Raw genomic sequence first — 16,716 nt, 5'->3', positions numbered from 1 at the left:
GCCTGAGGCTCACAATAAAATACGGGAATGTTGGAAACTCATCATTTCACTGTAAAAACCTAAGTAGATAGAGATCATTTACTTAATTTGGACAGTGCTAGAACATGTCTGACAGTTCTTCAGACAGTGCCAGTAGGATCAAGTTCATCACCCACATAGGTGACTCATGGAGTCATATTGCCTTCCCAGGCCCTTCTTCTCCACCTCAAGCTCTTCCTTCTAAAGTAAAATAAACATTCTGTGACTTATTCTAAATGTATCAAAATATTTATAAAGGAATAATTTCTTGTTGGTATTTTAAACATGTTTTTAATGGAGTTTGGTTTTTTGGTTTTTTTTTTTTTTTTTTTTTTGCTGTTGTTGTTGCTGTTGTCGTTGTTTTGAGTTTTTGAAAGTAAAACTTGAATCTAGCCTAGACGGAAAGATGTCCACTCTGGAAAGAGGCAGCACAACAGTGTCTCTTTCAGACAGAGAGGCTATTTTGATAAAGTGAAATTACATCAAAGCTGCACCCATCCTCTGACAGTATTCATTTTGGAGAGGAGGTCAAGGAAATAGATAGAAAATGAGGGAACCTGGGAGAGAAAAGAGGGATGCAGACAAAGGTGTGTGCTCCAGGGATGAGGCAGGAGACCCAGGGCTAAAGAAAAGCCTGGGAAGTGATGGAGCAAGATGAGAATTCATTCCATGGTGCTGGCCCTGTTGTTGATTGTCTGATTCTTGTAGTCTCCAGTTTTCAGCAGGGCTGCTTAACTCCTGCAACCTCTTAAAGCAATCTAGAGGACAGAGGACAGGCTATGTCTTCTGTACTTGGAAATGAGTGATTGAGAAGCTGAAGACCATGCTATATGGACATTTGACCTGGAAATCAATGGCAATGACTGGGTCTGGGGTGACAGTAACATAGGATAGAGTTAGTAGAATATCTCAATGAACAAAATAACTCACTAGAGGTGTTCCTTAGCTATTCGGGAAATAGATATTGGTTGCTTTATTTAAGTAATAAAGATCTAAAAGGCAGAAGTTGAGAACATTTTTTCAGGATACATAGAGGAGCCTACAACCAACAAAAGCAAATTTTGAGCCATTCAATAAAATATGGCATCAAGGAAATGGGTAGGGAGCATCTGACCCTTCATATAAACTGGCTCTTTACAAGTGTGTTCCTTTCATCTCAGCACTCAGGAGGCAGAAGCTGGCAGATCTCTGTGATATCAAGGCCAGCCTGGTTTACAAGGCAAGTTTCAGGACAGCCAAAGCTGTTACACAGAGAAACCCTACCTCAAAACCACCAAAAATGTGTTCCTTATTATGTACTAGGTAGGTACTGTTTCAGGCACTGATATTCAGGAAATTAGTGAACCAAAGAACAAGGGAAAAAAAGAAAGAAAAGCCTTCACATTCTGTTGTTGGAGAATGAGATATTTCTAAATAATAATCTATGGTAGATAATAATGGGGACAGGAGTTGAGAAAGCAGATGGTTGGGAAACACTGCCACTTCCTGCCTTCTGAGAAAGTGCAATGCCCTAGCTTGCTTTCTGTTGCTGAGATAAAACACTGACAGAAAGCAACTTGGGGGAGGAAATGTGCTGTTTTTGCATTTCCACATCGCAGTTCTTTGTTGACAGAACGAAACAGAACCCTTGAGGCAGGAATTGAAGCAGAGGTCATGAAGAAATGCTGATTATTGGCTTGCTTCTCAAAACTTGCACAGCTTGATTTTTTATACAACCCAGAAATACCTGATTAGGGGTGGCCCTATCCTTCATGGACTGGGCCTTACCACATCAATAATTAATCAAGACAATGCCTCCATAGTCTTGACCACAGGCCAATCTGATGGAGGCATCACACTGACAAAAACTTACCACCATAGGCAAGTTCTGTGAATGTGTATCTAGACTTAATCAAACACATTTAGCAGAGTTGGCTGTTACCTTATTATCTACTGTAGGGAGGGCTCCAATCTAGACAACAGAGTAGAGACACTGATGGAAGAGAAATATTCTCAAGGATCTTTCAGGCTATCACAAAAGACCATATTTTTTGCAGTACAATGAGAACTCCCAAAAGGGTCAAGAAATGATGTCCTCAAGGACCCACTGAAGGAAAAACTGGCTCTTCCTTCTATGAATCAAGAGCATGAATAACTATATTCTCAAATGGGAATAACAGTTTGAGTCCAATGGAGTTGTCTGTTGAATAAGTGAAGAATCTAAGTAGACTAAAGCAGAAAGAAATATAGATCAAAATATCTGAAACTTGGTTCTGCTTTATCTTATTACATTGCTTGTTCTTTTTAAGATGTTTGTTTTAACAGTATATACATGGGTATTTGAATTGTGGTACACATATGTCTGTGTACCACACACCTGCAGTGCCCACAGAGGCCAGAAGAGGGTGCCAGATCCTGTGGAACTCAAGTGACAGGGTTATCAACTGCCATGTGGGAGATGGGAATTGAACTCTGCATGAGTACCATGTGCCCTTAATCACTGAACTGTCTCTCCAGCCCCCAGTTGTTTGTTCCTGAAGACATTGAAACTACCTATTCTGATGGCTGTTATGACATGAACATACTGAATAAGATGATTTCGTTTACATAATTTGGTTTTGTACTAAATATTTGCATTGGAAGAAGTATGTATATAATGCTTATTTAATAAGATTGAACTGTCACCAGTCACCTCCACTGAAATTTCATTTGGGGTTAAAATGAAATGGAAATGACCCAGGGTATCACTAGGCTGTATACCAATGAGTGGGGAGTTGCATCTGTACTAATAGTGTTAATCATCTTGGTAGAGTCGTTCCACATTAAAGCTCCAATGGCTCCTGGGCCTGGAGAAGTCTGTACTGTTTGACAATGGAAAACGGACTTGCAAAGCATCTTTAAAAGTACTGCATATGCCTGCTCATTGGAATTGTTTTATCATTTGCTCAGTGGTATACTGAGCCTGCCTAGTGCAGTGGGCTACTTTTTTCAGAATTTTAGCCTCCCTCATTCCGTCCATTTAGATGGAATCAGTGGCATTCCTTCAGAGAATTTTACTATCTGTTTATAAAATAATAGGCTGGGGTAGCCTTCACATGTCACTACCAAAATTCTGGGGTGACAGTCAATAGGAAATTTTATAACAAACGATCAATCTGACATCGCCTAGAAAGTGACTTGGGAATTATTCTGGCAGCATGCATATTGATACCGTGATATAGGTCAAAGATAGCACTGTTTGTATATCATACTGACTACAGATTTGAATCTTAACCTAATCAGGAAAAAAATAAGTAAACCACACTATAAAGTAGCAACTAATCAAAACCATTCCTCAGAAATAAATTTTTAAAGGAATGCACTGCTTGAATGGCAAGCAGACGTGAGAAGGAGTACTTGTGGGATAAAGGCGGGAAGATGAAATCACCATCGAAAGTGATTCTAGTGTCAACTCCACATGGTGATTTCTACAGTGGATCTCTTGGACTTTGGCATGGTCACAAGCCTGTAAAACCTAGCAAAGCTCTTTTCGTTGGTTTTCCCCAGAACCAGCAGACATGTCTAATCCAGTGCCTTAGAATTCCATTTTATTGCCTCTCCCAATCTTTCTTAGTTAAATCCTTAACTGGTGATGACTTAATCTTTGCTGTTGGAGTAGCATCTTGTGACTAATAAAATAAGTATGCGCAATAGAACAAATACTCGAATCTCAGAGAAAATACTGTAGTCCAATAATGGTGTAAAAGAAAGCTTGAAAATGCCTCATAATATTTTCATACCTTGGCAACCAAAATTGGGTCTTGGAGATTGCAACATACCACACCCACACCATAACCCAATCTGGTTCCCTCATCCAAAAATTCAGCTCTAGGTTGAGTGAAGTTTGACTCATTCCTTAGCCCTGTGCTCAAGAGAATACATGTTAGACATTAAGAATTAACTACTGAACCTTGAGCAGCACCAGTCTGGTTTTCTATGTATGGTGTTTTATTTTGCTTTATTTGGTTTTGTTTTGTAGTCCTAGTGGTTGGGCATGCCAAGCAAGCAACTCAACTCAAGCACTGAACTCTATCCCCAACATTTTACATATGGATTTGATCATTCCCAGCAAACCGAGGAAACCTGAAATGCTAGAGGCATTTCACACAAAGCATACTCTGAAAACCACTGTGTTCATCTCCCTCTATGTGCTGAGCTGTCTCAGACAGAAATGTATCAGCAACAGCTCTAATGCATAGCTTAAAATGATTGATTCAAGACTTAAGTCAGTAAGGCTAATTTTTTGTAATGCTAGTTACATGTGTTTGCATTAATATCCCTTTAAAGAAATCCAGCTGAGAATCATTATTTAATGAAAGGCTTACAAATTGCATCCCATTTAATGGCTTTCGTTGCTGATTCTTTTGTAGAAATGCAGGAAACATGTAAGTGACCGTGTGAATCCTTGTGCAACATTTGTAATGAACTGGAGAATTTCAGTTACAGTTACATCAAAAAGATGCAAGTATATTTCCTTGTTACTTTTCAGTTGCTGTGAGAAAACACCATCAAAAAAGCAACCTAAATAGGGAAGGGCTTATTTTAGCCCACAGCTCCGGGGGATAGCCTATCAGGGCAACAGAGATATGGCTGCAGGAGCCTGAGGCTGCTAGTTCCCTTTGCCCCCTTGTGCCTGCCCTCAGGAAGCAAGAGGTGAATTCTAGTGCTCAGGTCTGTATCTCCTCTGTATTTAGTCTAAGAATCTCAGAAAGGTATTGCCAGCAATTAAAGGACTTCCAACCTCAAGTGATTTAATGTAAATAATTTTTAATAAGCATTCCACGATGCTGTGGCTTAGGTGATTCTATAGTCTCTCTACTGACAATCGATGCAACCTCACAAGTCAGCCACATCACTGTTGAATTAACCTTCTTCCCCTTTTCCTGATAGACTCATGGCTGTCTCAAAAGGCAAAATGCAGTCAACTCAACCTCAAAATTCTCCATAGTCTTTAAGAGATGTAACACTATTTAAAATCTAAGCTTCGTTGTAAGAATGTGATGTTAGAATCCAGTTACTGCTCAGGACAGAGCCCTTGATGTCTATATGATAAAGACAGGCACCTCACTCAAATATTGCCTATGAATTCCTAGCCAAGGGTTTTCCAGGAGCCAGGAATTCTCACCTGGGGAAGGAAGTTTACATCCCCTCCTCCAAGGAATTAGAGACATTGGTTGCAGCTTCCTGCTTTGAAACCACCTCCATTCTCAGCAAAGAGACCCCTGCTACACCATGGGCATCTTGGTCACTCTTTTCAGAGCCCTTGTCAGGCTGTCTGTCTCTGGTGCTGGTTCTCAACCTCTTTAGAGTCACCACAATGCTATCATCTGTCTGTCTATTTGTGGAATCAATGGCCCTCATAGTAGACTTCTTATCTTCCCGCCCCCAGAAATTTGTATCTTTGTTCCACTTGAACTTACATCTGACACTTCTCAATCTTCTGAAACATAAGACAGTATCTTGACTGTGAGCTCTCATAAAATTAAATAAATAAGTAAAATTAAAACTTAAAAAAAATGTCAAATAACCCATCCACAAAGGAAGAATGGAAACATGGCAACAAAGGGTCTGATGGAAACCCAGGAGGAAAAACACCAAATCTTGCAGCTCCATATCTAGCATCTGGAGCTCATAATGGAATCATCTAAGCTCCAAAGAGTTTGTATAGTCTTGCTCCACCCAAATTTTGATGCCCACAGCACAGAGAGCTTCTCTCTTGGACTAGCTCTGTGTCTGCATACAGGTTTTTTCATCAGCTGTCATGTGATTTTAGCTTCTTTGACATCCTAGAGATGCCTCTGTAACTTAGGCTTCATTTACTTTCTCAGCTTTCTGTCTTGCCATCACAGCACCTCCTTGTGGGAGCTTCCAGCCTGCCTCAGATTGTCTGGCATTCACGTCTCTCTGGAAGTATGGGGTAAAATTCCAGGACACACTGAAATATTGCATCTGTCAAACCTGGAAGACCAGGACCACATGGACAAAGATGTCAAGTTCTGCTGCCTGACCCATGCAGCCTAGCCTCTTGTATCCTGGCTGTATTCACCTTTATAGGCCTTGTTGGCTGAATCTGCAGTACTGCTTTCCTAGGTAGTTGTGTTTGAGTAAGGGGTCTTTTCACCTCGTTCACTTTCACCTTTAAAAATATTGTAAATCTCTACCATGATCAAGTCAGCTTCATCCCAGAGATGCAGGGATGGTTCAACATACCAAAATCTGTCAACATAATCCACCATATAAACAAATTAAAAATAAAAATCATGTGATCATCTCATTAGATGCCAAAAAAGCTTTCAACAAAATGCATCATCTCTTCATGATAAAGGTCTTGGAGAGAGCAGGGATACAAGGAACATACCTAAATATAATAAAGGCAATATACAGCAAGACAGTTGCCAACATCAAACTAAAGGGAGAGAAACTCACAGGGATCCTACTGAAATCAGAAACAAGACAAGGTTGTCCACTTTCTCCATATCTATTCAATATAGTTCTTGAGGCCCTAGCTAGAGTGATAAGACAAGAAAAGGAGATCAAAGGGATAAAAATCAGAAAAGAAGAAGTCAGACTCTATTTGCTGATGTTATAATAGTTTACTTAAGTGACCCCAAAAATTCTACCAAGAAACTTCTACAACTCATATACACTTTCAGTAATGTAGCAGGATACAAGATTAACTAAAAAGCCAGTAGCCCTCCTGTACACAGATGACAAAAAAGCTGGGAAAGAAATCAGAGAAACATCAGCCTTCACAATAGCCACAAATACCATAAAATATCTTGAAGTAACTCTAACCAAACAAGTGGAAGACTTGTGTGACAAGAACTTTAGATCTTTGAAGAAAGAAATTGATGAAGACACCAGAAAGTGAAAGATCTTTCATGCTCTTGGGTAGGTAGAATTAACATAGCAAAAATGACAATCTTACCAAAAGTAATATACAGATTCAATGCAATGCCCAGCAAAATTCTTCACAGACCTTGAAAGAACAGTACTCAACTTCATATGGAAAAACAAAAAACTCAGAATAGCCAAAACAATCCTGTACAGTAAAAGAACTTCTGGAGGCATCACAATTCCTGACTTCTAATGCTACTACAGAGATACAGTACTGAAAACAGCCTGGTATTGACATAAAAACAGACAGGAGGACCAATTGAACTGAATCTAAGACCTGAATATTAATCCGCACACCTTCAAACACCTGATTTTTGACAAAGAAGCAAAAAATATCAAATGGAAAAAAAGAAAGCATATTGAACAAGTGGGGCTGGCATAACTAGATATCAACATGTAGAAGAATGAGAGTAGATCTGTTAGAGAAGGAGGAAGGTCCCTTGTTTGTCCTGGCTGCCTGGCTAGGTTACACCCGAAATAACCACACAGAAACTGTATTTATTAAAACACTGTTTGGCTCATTAGCTCTAGTTTCTTATTGGCTAATTCTTACATCTTAATTTAACCCATTTCTCCTAATCTGTGTATCGCCACATGATACACAGATTATCTTGCTTACTGGCAAGATTCTACCCAGCATCCATCTCAGGCAGAAGATCTATGGCTTCTCTCACTCTTCTCTTCTTCTCAGCATTCAATTCCCTCTTCTCCACCTACCTAAGTTCTACCCTATCAGACCCAAAGCAGTTTCTTTATTCATTAACCAAGAAAAACAACACATGAACAGAAGAATCTCCTACACCATAGATCCATTTCTATCATCATGCATAAAACTTAAATCCAAATGGATCAAAGACCTCAACATAAAGCCAGCCACACTGAACCTTATAGAAAAGAAAGTGGAAAGCACACTTGAATGCATTGGTACAGGAGACCATTTCCTATGTATAACTCTAGTAACACATACACTGAGAGAAACAATTAATAAATGGCACCTCCTGAAACTGAAAAGCTTCTGTAAAGCAAAGTACATGGTCAACAAGATAAAACGACAGCCTACAGAAAGGGAAAAGATCTTCATTAACCCCACATCAGAGGTCTGATCTCTGAAAGACACTTAAGAAAATGTTCAACATCCTTAGTCATCAGAGAAATGCAAGTCAAAACAACTTTGAGATTCCATTTTACACCTGTAAGAATGGCCAAGATCAAAAACACTGATAACAACTTATGCTGGAGAGGATGTGAGATAAAGGGAACACTTCTGCGTTGCTGGTGGGAGTGCAAACTGGTACATACCTTTGGATATCAGTATGATGATTTCTCAGAAAATTAGGAAACAACCTTCCTCAAGACCCAGCAATACCACTTTTGGGTGTATATATACAAAGAATCTCAATCATGCCACAAGGACATGTGTTCAACTATGTTCATAACAGCACTGTTTGTCATAGCCAGAACCTGGAAACAACCTAAATGCCCCTCACCCAAAGAGTGGATAATGAAAATGTGGTACATTTACACAATGGATTACTACACAGCAGAAAAAAAATAGTGACATCTTGAAATTTGGAGGCAAATGGATGGAGCCAGAAAGCATCATTTTGAGTGAGATAACCCAAACCAAAAAGACAATTATCTTATATTCTCACTCATAAGTGGTTTTTAAACATAAAGCAAAGAAAACCAGCCTAAAAATCACAATCCCAGAGAACCTAGAAAACAATGAGGAACCTAAGAGAGACATATATGGATCTAATTAATCTACATGGGAAGTAGGAAAAGACAAGATCTCCTGAATAAATTGGGAGCATGAGAACCTTGGGGGAAGGTTGAAGGGGGAAGGTGAGAGGCAGAGGGGGAGCAGAGAAAAATGTAGAGCTCAATAAAAATCAATAAAAAAGGAAAAAAGAAAAATATTTTAAATCAATTTTTACTTATTTTTTGTTATCATTTTCTCTATTTTTATTTTATATAATTAAATTATTAATTATATAAAATATAATAATTTTTATATTATAAAATAAATAAATTTAATTATAAATAAATAAATATAAAATAAATAAAAAAAATAGAATAATTAAATTATTTCTCTATTTCTTTTTAATAAAGAACATATTTTTTGACAAAATAAAATGAAATAAGATAGAACCAAATCAATCGAATCAATGCTGGAAAAGCAAATAAATAGAAGAAAAACAGCCACAAAAGAAGGCACAAGAATCATAAAGCCACTCATCTATACACTAAGGAATCCCATAAAACTACTAAACTTAAATCTGTAATATATAAATTGCTGACCTGGTACAGACCTGTGCTTGTTACTCAGTCTTTGAGAGCTCAATCCATTGATTTAGGAGACCTTGCCCTCCTGGTGTCCTCCATCCAATACAGCTCTTTCACTTTTTCGGACTCCTCTTCTATGGGGTTTGCTAAGTTCTCAGGGTACAGATTTGGTGGAGACATCCCATTTAGAGCTCTGTGTCCTAGGGTTTCTCTCTCTCTTTATAATGTCTGACTGCAAGTCTGTATTTACTCCCATCAGCCTTCGCGGTCCTGACTTCCTTTTTCATGTTCTCCCTCCTTCTGTTCCTCATTTGGACCTTGGGGGCTCCGTCCAATGTTCCAGTGTGGGTCTCCGTCTCTATCTCTATCCATCGTCGGATGAAGGTTCCCTCTGGTTCTGCTTTCCATGATCACGTTCTCCCTCCCTCTGCTTCTCATTTGGACCTAGGGAGTTCCACTGTTCCAATATTTGTCTCTGTCTCTATCTCCATCCATCACCAGATGAAGGTTCTATGGTGACATGCAAAATATTCATCAGTATGGTAATGGGCCAAGGCCAGTTCAGGCACCCTCTCCTCTGCTGCCTAGGGAACAATCTGGGGACCTCTCCTTGGGCCTGGGAACCCCTCCAGAATCCTCCAGAATCAAGTCTCTTGCTGTAGTGTGGGGCTGTGGGCAGGCCTGCTTTTCATCCTGCCCAGCTTCTGCATGGCTAGCTTAGCCCTAGAAATAATAACACATAAGTTGTATTCATTTAAATACTGCCTGGCCCATTATCTCTAGAGAGTTAGTTACTGGCTAACTCTCACATCTTGATTAACCCATTTCTAATAATCTGTATAGCACCACAAGGTGTGGCTTACCGGGAAAGATTCAGCATGTCTGACCTGGTGGCTGGCTCCATGGCGTCTGCCTCATAGCTCTGTTCCCAGCATTCTGTTCTGTTTACCCCGCCTACCTAATTTTCTGTCCTATCAAAAGGCCAAGGCAGTCTCTTAATTGACCAATGAAAATAACACAATAGACAGATAACCCTCCTCCATCATCTTGCAAACTCTAAAATGGCTCCATTAGTTGAGATGTAAACTTCCTTGCTACCATAACCATCCTTCCTCCCTTCCCCCATCCCATTCTCCAAGCCATCCCCAATCCTCCCCCTCTCCCCTCTCCCTAACCATCTCCCTTAACTTCTACCTCCCCACCCCCCGTGCACCCAAGTTTGCTTGGCAAACTTGACTACTTCTAATATTCGGGAGGATAACTATATGATTTTCTTCAGGTTCACCTTCTTATTTAGCTTCTCTAGGATCGCGAATTATAAGCTCAAAGACCTTTAACTATGGCTAGAATCCACTTATGAGTGAGTACATACCATATTCCTCTTTTTTTATCTGGGTTACCTCACTCAGTAAAGCGTTTTCTATTTCCATCCATTTGCATGCAAAATTCAAGATGTCATTGTTTTTTACCGCTGAGTAAAACTCTAATGTGTATATGTTCCACACCTTCTTTAACCATTCTTCTATTGAGGGGCACCTAGGTTGTTTCCAGGTTCTGGCTATTACAAATAGTGCTGCTATGAACATAGTCGAACAAATGCTTTTGTAGTATGTTAGGGCATCTCTTGGGTATATTCCCAAGAGTGGAATTGCTGGGTCCTGAGGGAGGTTGACTCCCAGTTTCCTGAGAAACCGCCACACTGATTTCCACAGTGGCTGCACAAGTTTACATTCCCACCAACAATGGATGAGTGTTCCCTCACTCCCCATCCTCTCCAGCATAGGCTATCATTGGTGTTTTTGACTTTAGCTATTCTGACAGGTGTAAAATGGTATCTCAAAGTGGTTTTGATTTGCATTTCCCTGATCGCTAAGGAGGTTGAGCATGACCTTAAGTGTCTTTTGGCCATTTGAAGTTCATCTGTTGTGAATTCTCTGTTCAGTTCAGCACCCCATTTTTTAATTGGGTTAATTAGAGTTTTGGTGTCTAGTTTCTTGAGTCCTTTGTATATTTTGGAGATCAGGCCTTTGTCTGATGAGGGGTTGGTGAAGATCTTCTCCCAGTTCGAAGGTAGCCTTTTTGTATTACTGACAGTGTCCTTTGCTTTACAGAAGCTTCTCAGTTTCAGTAGGTCCCATTTATTCATTGATTCTCTTATTATCTGTGCTACTGGGGTTCTACTTAGGAAGTGGTCTCCTGTGCCTATGTCTTGTAGACTACTTACCACTTTCTCTTCTATCAGGTACAAAGTGGTCAGATTAATGTTGATGTCTTTAATCCATTTGGACTTGAGTTTTGTGCATGGTGATAGATATGGATCTACTTTCATTCTTCTACAGGTTGACATCCAGTTATGCCAGCACCATTTGTTAAAGATGCTTTCCTCCTTCCATTGTATACCTGTAGCTCCCTTGTCGAAAATCAGGTGTTCATAGGTTTGTGGGTTAATATCCGGGTCTTCTATTCGATTCCATAGGTCGACTTCTCTGTTGTTATGGCAATACCAAGCTGTTTTCAATACTGTCGCTCTGTAATAGAGTTTGAAGTCAGAGATGGTAATGCCTCCAGAAGTTCCTTTATTGTATAAGATGGTTTTGGCTATCCTGGGTTTTTTGTTTTGCCATATAAACTTGAATATTGTTCTCTCAAGGTCTGTGAAGAAGTTTGATGGGATTTTGATGGGGATTGCATTGAATCTATAGATTGCTTTTGGTAGAATTGCCATTTTTACTATGTTGATTCTCCCAATCCAAGAGCAGGGAAGGTCTTTCCATTTTCTGGTATCCTCCTCAATTTCTTTCTTCAAATAGTTAAAGTTCTTGTCAAATAGGTCTTTCACTTCCTTGGTTAGAGTTACCCCAAGATATTTTATGCTATTTGTGGCTATCATGAAAGGTGATGTTTCTCTGATTTCCCTCTTTGCTTCTTTATCCTTTGTGTATAGGAGGGCAACCGATTTTTTTGGAGTTGATCTTGTAACCTGCCACATTACTAAAGGTGTTTATCAGCTGTAGGAGTTCTTTGGTAGAGTTTTTGGGGTCACTTATGTACCCTATCATATCGTCTGCAAATAACAAAAGTTTAACTTCATCCTTTCCAATTCAAATCCCCTTGATCCCCTTATGTTGTCTTATTGTTATTGCTAGAACATCAAGCACTATATTGAAGAGGTATGGAGAGAGTGGACAGCCTTGTCGCATTCCTGATTTTAGTGGAATGGCTTTGAGTTTCTCTCCGTTCAATTTGATGTTAGCTGTCAGCTTGCTGTATATTGCTTTTATTATGTTTATTTATGATCCTTGCATCCCCAATCTCTCGAACACCTTTATCATAAATTGGTGTTGAATTTTGTCAAATGCTTTTTCAGCATCCATTGAAATGATCATATGTTTTTTTTCTTTCAGTTTATTTATATGATGGATTATATTGATAGATTTGCATATGTTGAATTAGCCCTGCATCTCTGGGATGAAGTCCACTTGATCATAATGGAGATTTTTCTAATGTGTTCTTGGATTTGGTTTGCCAATATTTTATTGAGAATTTTTGTGTCGATGTTCATGAGTGAGATTGGACTATAATTCTCTTTCTTGGTTGTGTCTTTGTGTGGTTTTGGTATCAGGGTAACTGTAGCTTCATAAAAAGAGTTTGGCAATGACTCTTCTGTTTCTATATTGTGAAATACTTTAAGGAGTGTAGGTATTAGCTCTTCCTGGAAGTTCTGGTAGAATTCTGCATTGAAACCATCTGGTTCTGGGCTTTTTTTGGTAGGGAGATTTTTGATAACAGCTTCTAATTCTTCACGACTGACAGGTCTATTTAGATTGTTCACCTGTTCTTGGTTAAACTTTGGTATATGGTACTTATCTAAAAAAGTGTCCATTTCTTTTACATTTTCCAACTTTGTGGCATATAAACTTTCGTAGTAAGATCTAATGATTCTCTAAATTTCCTCTGTGTCTGTGGTTATGTCCCTATTTTCATTTCTGATCATATTAATTTAGATGTTCTCTCTCTGCCGCTTGATTAGTTTGGATAGGGGTTTGTCGATCTTGTTGATTTTCTCCAAGAACCAGCTTTTTGTTTCATTGATTCTTTGGATTGTTTTCTGTGTTTCTATTTTGTTGATTTCAGCCCTCAATTTGATTATTTTCAGTCGTCTACTCCTCCTGGGTGAATCAGCTTCTTTTTTTTCTACAGCTTTCAAGTGTGCTGTTAAGTCTCCAATGTGTGCTTTCTCCATTTTCTTTAATTGGGCACTTAGTGCTATGAACTTTTCTCTTAGCACTGCTTTCATAGTATCCCATAGGTGTGAGTATGTTGTGTCTTTATTTTCATTAAATTCAAGGAAGACTTTAATTTCTTTCTTTATTTCTTCCTTGACCCAGGGATGATTCAGTAGTTGACTGTTCAACTTCCATGAGTTTGTTGGCTTCCTGGGGGTAGTACTGTTGTTGAATTCTCAATTTAATCCATGGTGATCTGACAAGACACAGATGGTTACTAATAATTTTTTGTATCTGTAGAAGTTTGCTTTGTTACCGAGTATGTGGTCAATTTCGAGAACATTCTAGGAGCTACAGAGAAGAAGATATATTCTTTCCTATTTGGGTGGAATGTTCTATAGATGTCTGTTAAATCCATTTGATTCAATACCTCCAATAATTCTCTTATTTCTCTGTTAGGTTTCTGTCTGATTGACCTGTCCATTGGCGAGAGAGGAGTGTTGAAGTCTCCTACTATTAGTGTGTGTGGTTTGATGACTGCATTGAGTTCTAGAAGTGTTTCCTTTACATAAGTGGGTGCCTTTATATTAGGGGCATAGATATTCAGGATTGAGACTTCCTCCTGATGAATTGTTCCTGTTATGAGTATGAAATGTCTATCTCTATCTCTTTTGATTGATTTTAGTTTGAAGTCTATTTTGTTAGTTATTAGAATGGCCACACCCACTTGTTTCTTAGGTCCATTTGCTTGGAAACCAACCCTTTACTGTGAGTAGGTGTCTGTCTTTGTGGTTGAGGTGTGTTTCTTGTTAACAGCAGAATGTTGGATCCTGTTTTCGTTTCCAATCTCTAATTCTGTACCTTTTTGTAGGTGAATTGAGTCCATTGATATTAATGACCAGTGGTTGTTGACTCCGGTTATTTTTTTGGGGGGGTAGTAGAGAGTATGTGTTTCCCTTCTTTGAGTTGTGCTTGTGAAGGGTCGCTAGATGTCTGAGTTATTGTAGGCAGTGTTGGCAATGTTGGATTCCTTAGGTTGCCATTTTCCTTCTAATACTTTCTGTAAGGCTGGATTTGTAGCTACATATTGTTTAAATTTGTTTTTTATCTTGGAATATTTTGTTTTCTCCATTGATGGTGAATGATAGCTTGGCTGGGTATAGTAGTCTGGGTTTGCGTCCATAGTTTCTTAGTTTCTGCAGTACCTCTATCCAGGACCTTCTGGCTTTCTGGTTTCCATAGAGAAGTCCGGTGAAAGTCTGATAGGTTTATCTTTATAAGTTACTTGACCTTTTTCCTTTGCAGCTCTTAATATTCTTTCTTTAATCTGTATGTTTTGTGTTTTGATTATTATATGGCGAGGAGATTTTTTTTTGATCAAGTCTATTCGGTGTACTGTATCCTTCTTGAACTTTTATAGGAGTATCATTCTTTAAGTTGGGAAAATTTTCTTCTATAATTTTGTTGAATATATTTTCTGGGCCTTTGATCTGCAATTCTTCTTTTTCTTCAGTTCCTATTATTCTTAGATTTGGTTTTTTATTGTGTCCCAGATTTCCTGAATGTTTTGTGAAGAGAATTTGTTGAATTTGCTGTTTTCTTTGACCAGAGCATTTATTTTCTCTATGGTATCTTCAGACTCTGAGATTCGTTCTTCCATCTCTTGTATCCTGTTGGTTATGCTTGATTCTGTAGTCTCTGTTCTTTTACCTAGATTTTCCATATCCAGCCGGCCCTCGTTTTGTGTTTTCTTCATTGCCTCCATTTCAGTTTTCAATTCTTGAACTGTTTCCATTACCTGTTTGATTGTTTTTTCTTGGTTTCCCAGTGTATCATTCACGGATTTACTCATTTCTTCGAACTTTTTGTTATACTTCTCATCCATTTCTTTACTCATTTCTTCAATCTTTTTGTTGTACTTCTCATCCAGGTCTTTAAGGAAGTTATTCATATCCTGTTTAAGGGACTCTATTGCTTTCATAATGGCACTTTTTTCCACTTCTTCTGAATTAAGAGGTTCAAGTCCTTCTATTGTAGGGTCGTTGTGATCTGGTGTTTTCATGTTGTTTTTTAGATTGTTCTTGCCTTGGCGTCTGCCCATCTCTTCCTTCAAATGCTCTCTATTGGATCTTCTGGTACTGGGTCAGGTGCCCTTGTAGGGCAGGGACTTCACTTACAAAAGGTCTACCTTTCCTCAGGCAGTCTATTGAAACACAGGCACTCCCTCCTGCCGGGTTGCAATCACAGCCCAGGCCCAGCGTGCAAGGGAGCTGGTCTGGGGAGATCTTGTGGCCCCAGGGGGAAAGGGGGAAGAGAGGAAGTTGTACCTGGATGAAGGCTGGGATGGGATTCGCGAGAACTCAGCAGGGTGGAGCCACCACTGCAGGGTGACCAGAAAGTCGAGGGGGGTAAGGGAAAGTCTGAATTTCTCCTTGCCGAAGCCCTCGGGTCAGGAGCAAACTCACCCCTCCTTCAATGGATGTCTGCTAGAAGTTCACTGCCTCTTGCTGGCCAGGAATGTGGCTGAGCTGACACAGGGCCCGCCTGTCCTCAGGCAGGCTATCAAAGCACAGGAACTGCCCCTGCCAGTCTGCGCCCACAGCCCAGGCCCAGCGTGCAAGGGAGCTGCTCTGGGGAGATCTTGTGGCCCCAGGGGAAAGGGGGGGAAGAGAGGAAGGTGTACCTGGATGAAGGCTGGGATGGGATTCGGGAGAGGTCTGCAGGGTGGAGCCAGCACTGCAGGGTGACCAGAAAGTCGAGGGGGCGGGGAAAGTCTGAATTCCTCCTAGCTGAAGCCCTCAGGCCAGGAGCAAACTCACCCCTCCTTCAATGGATGTCTGCTAGAAGTTCACTGCCTCTTGTTTGCCTGAATGTGGCTGAGCTGGATGAAGGCTGAGATGGGATTCAGGAGAGCTCTGCAGGGTGGAGCCACCACTGCAGGGTGACCAGGAAGTCGAGGGGGGGCGGGGAAAGTCTGTGCTTGTGAATTTTTTATTTCAAAATCCATTCAAAGGAATAAAACAGAAATATTTTACTAAACAAAACTTCTTCCACAACATTGTGCCATTCACTCTGGTGCTGCCTAAATTTTTAAAGATGGGAAAGGTCAACCCACGCCTAAGGACACTTGAGGCCACATATTCCTAAAATGATATAAATAACAGAAAATGTATGTATATTATATTTTAATTTGTACATATAATTTATGCCACATATGTATCGTGTCATATGTATATGTTCATATTTACATATATTGCATAGGTATACATCT

This window comes from Myodes glareolus, chromosome 8 (assembly GCF_982192425.1).
Source record: "Myodes glareolus chromosome 8, mMyoGla1.1, whole genome shotgun sequence".
Lineage (NCBI taxonomy): Eukaryota > Metazoa > Chordata > Mammalia > Rodentia > Cricetidae > Myodes > Myodes glareolus.
The sequence above is the reverse complement of the archived record's forward strand: the minus strand, read 5'-3'. Positions refer to the sequence as shown.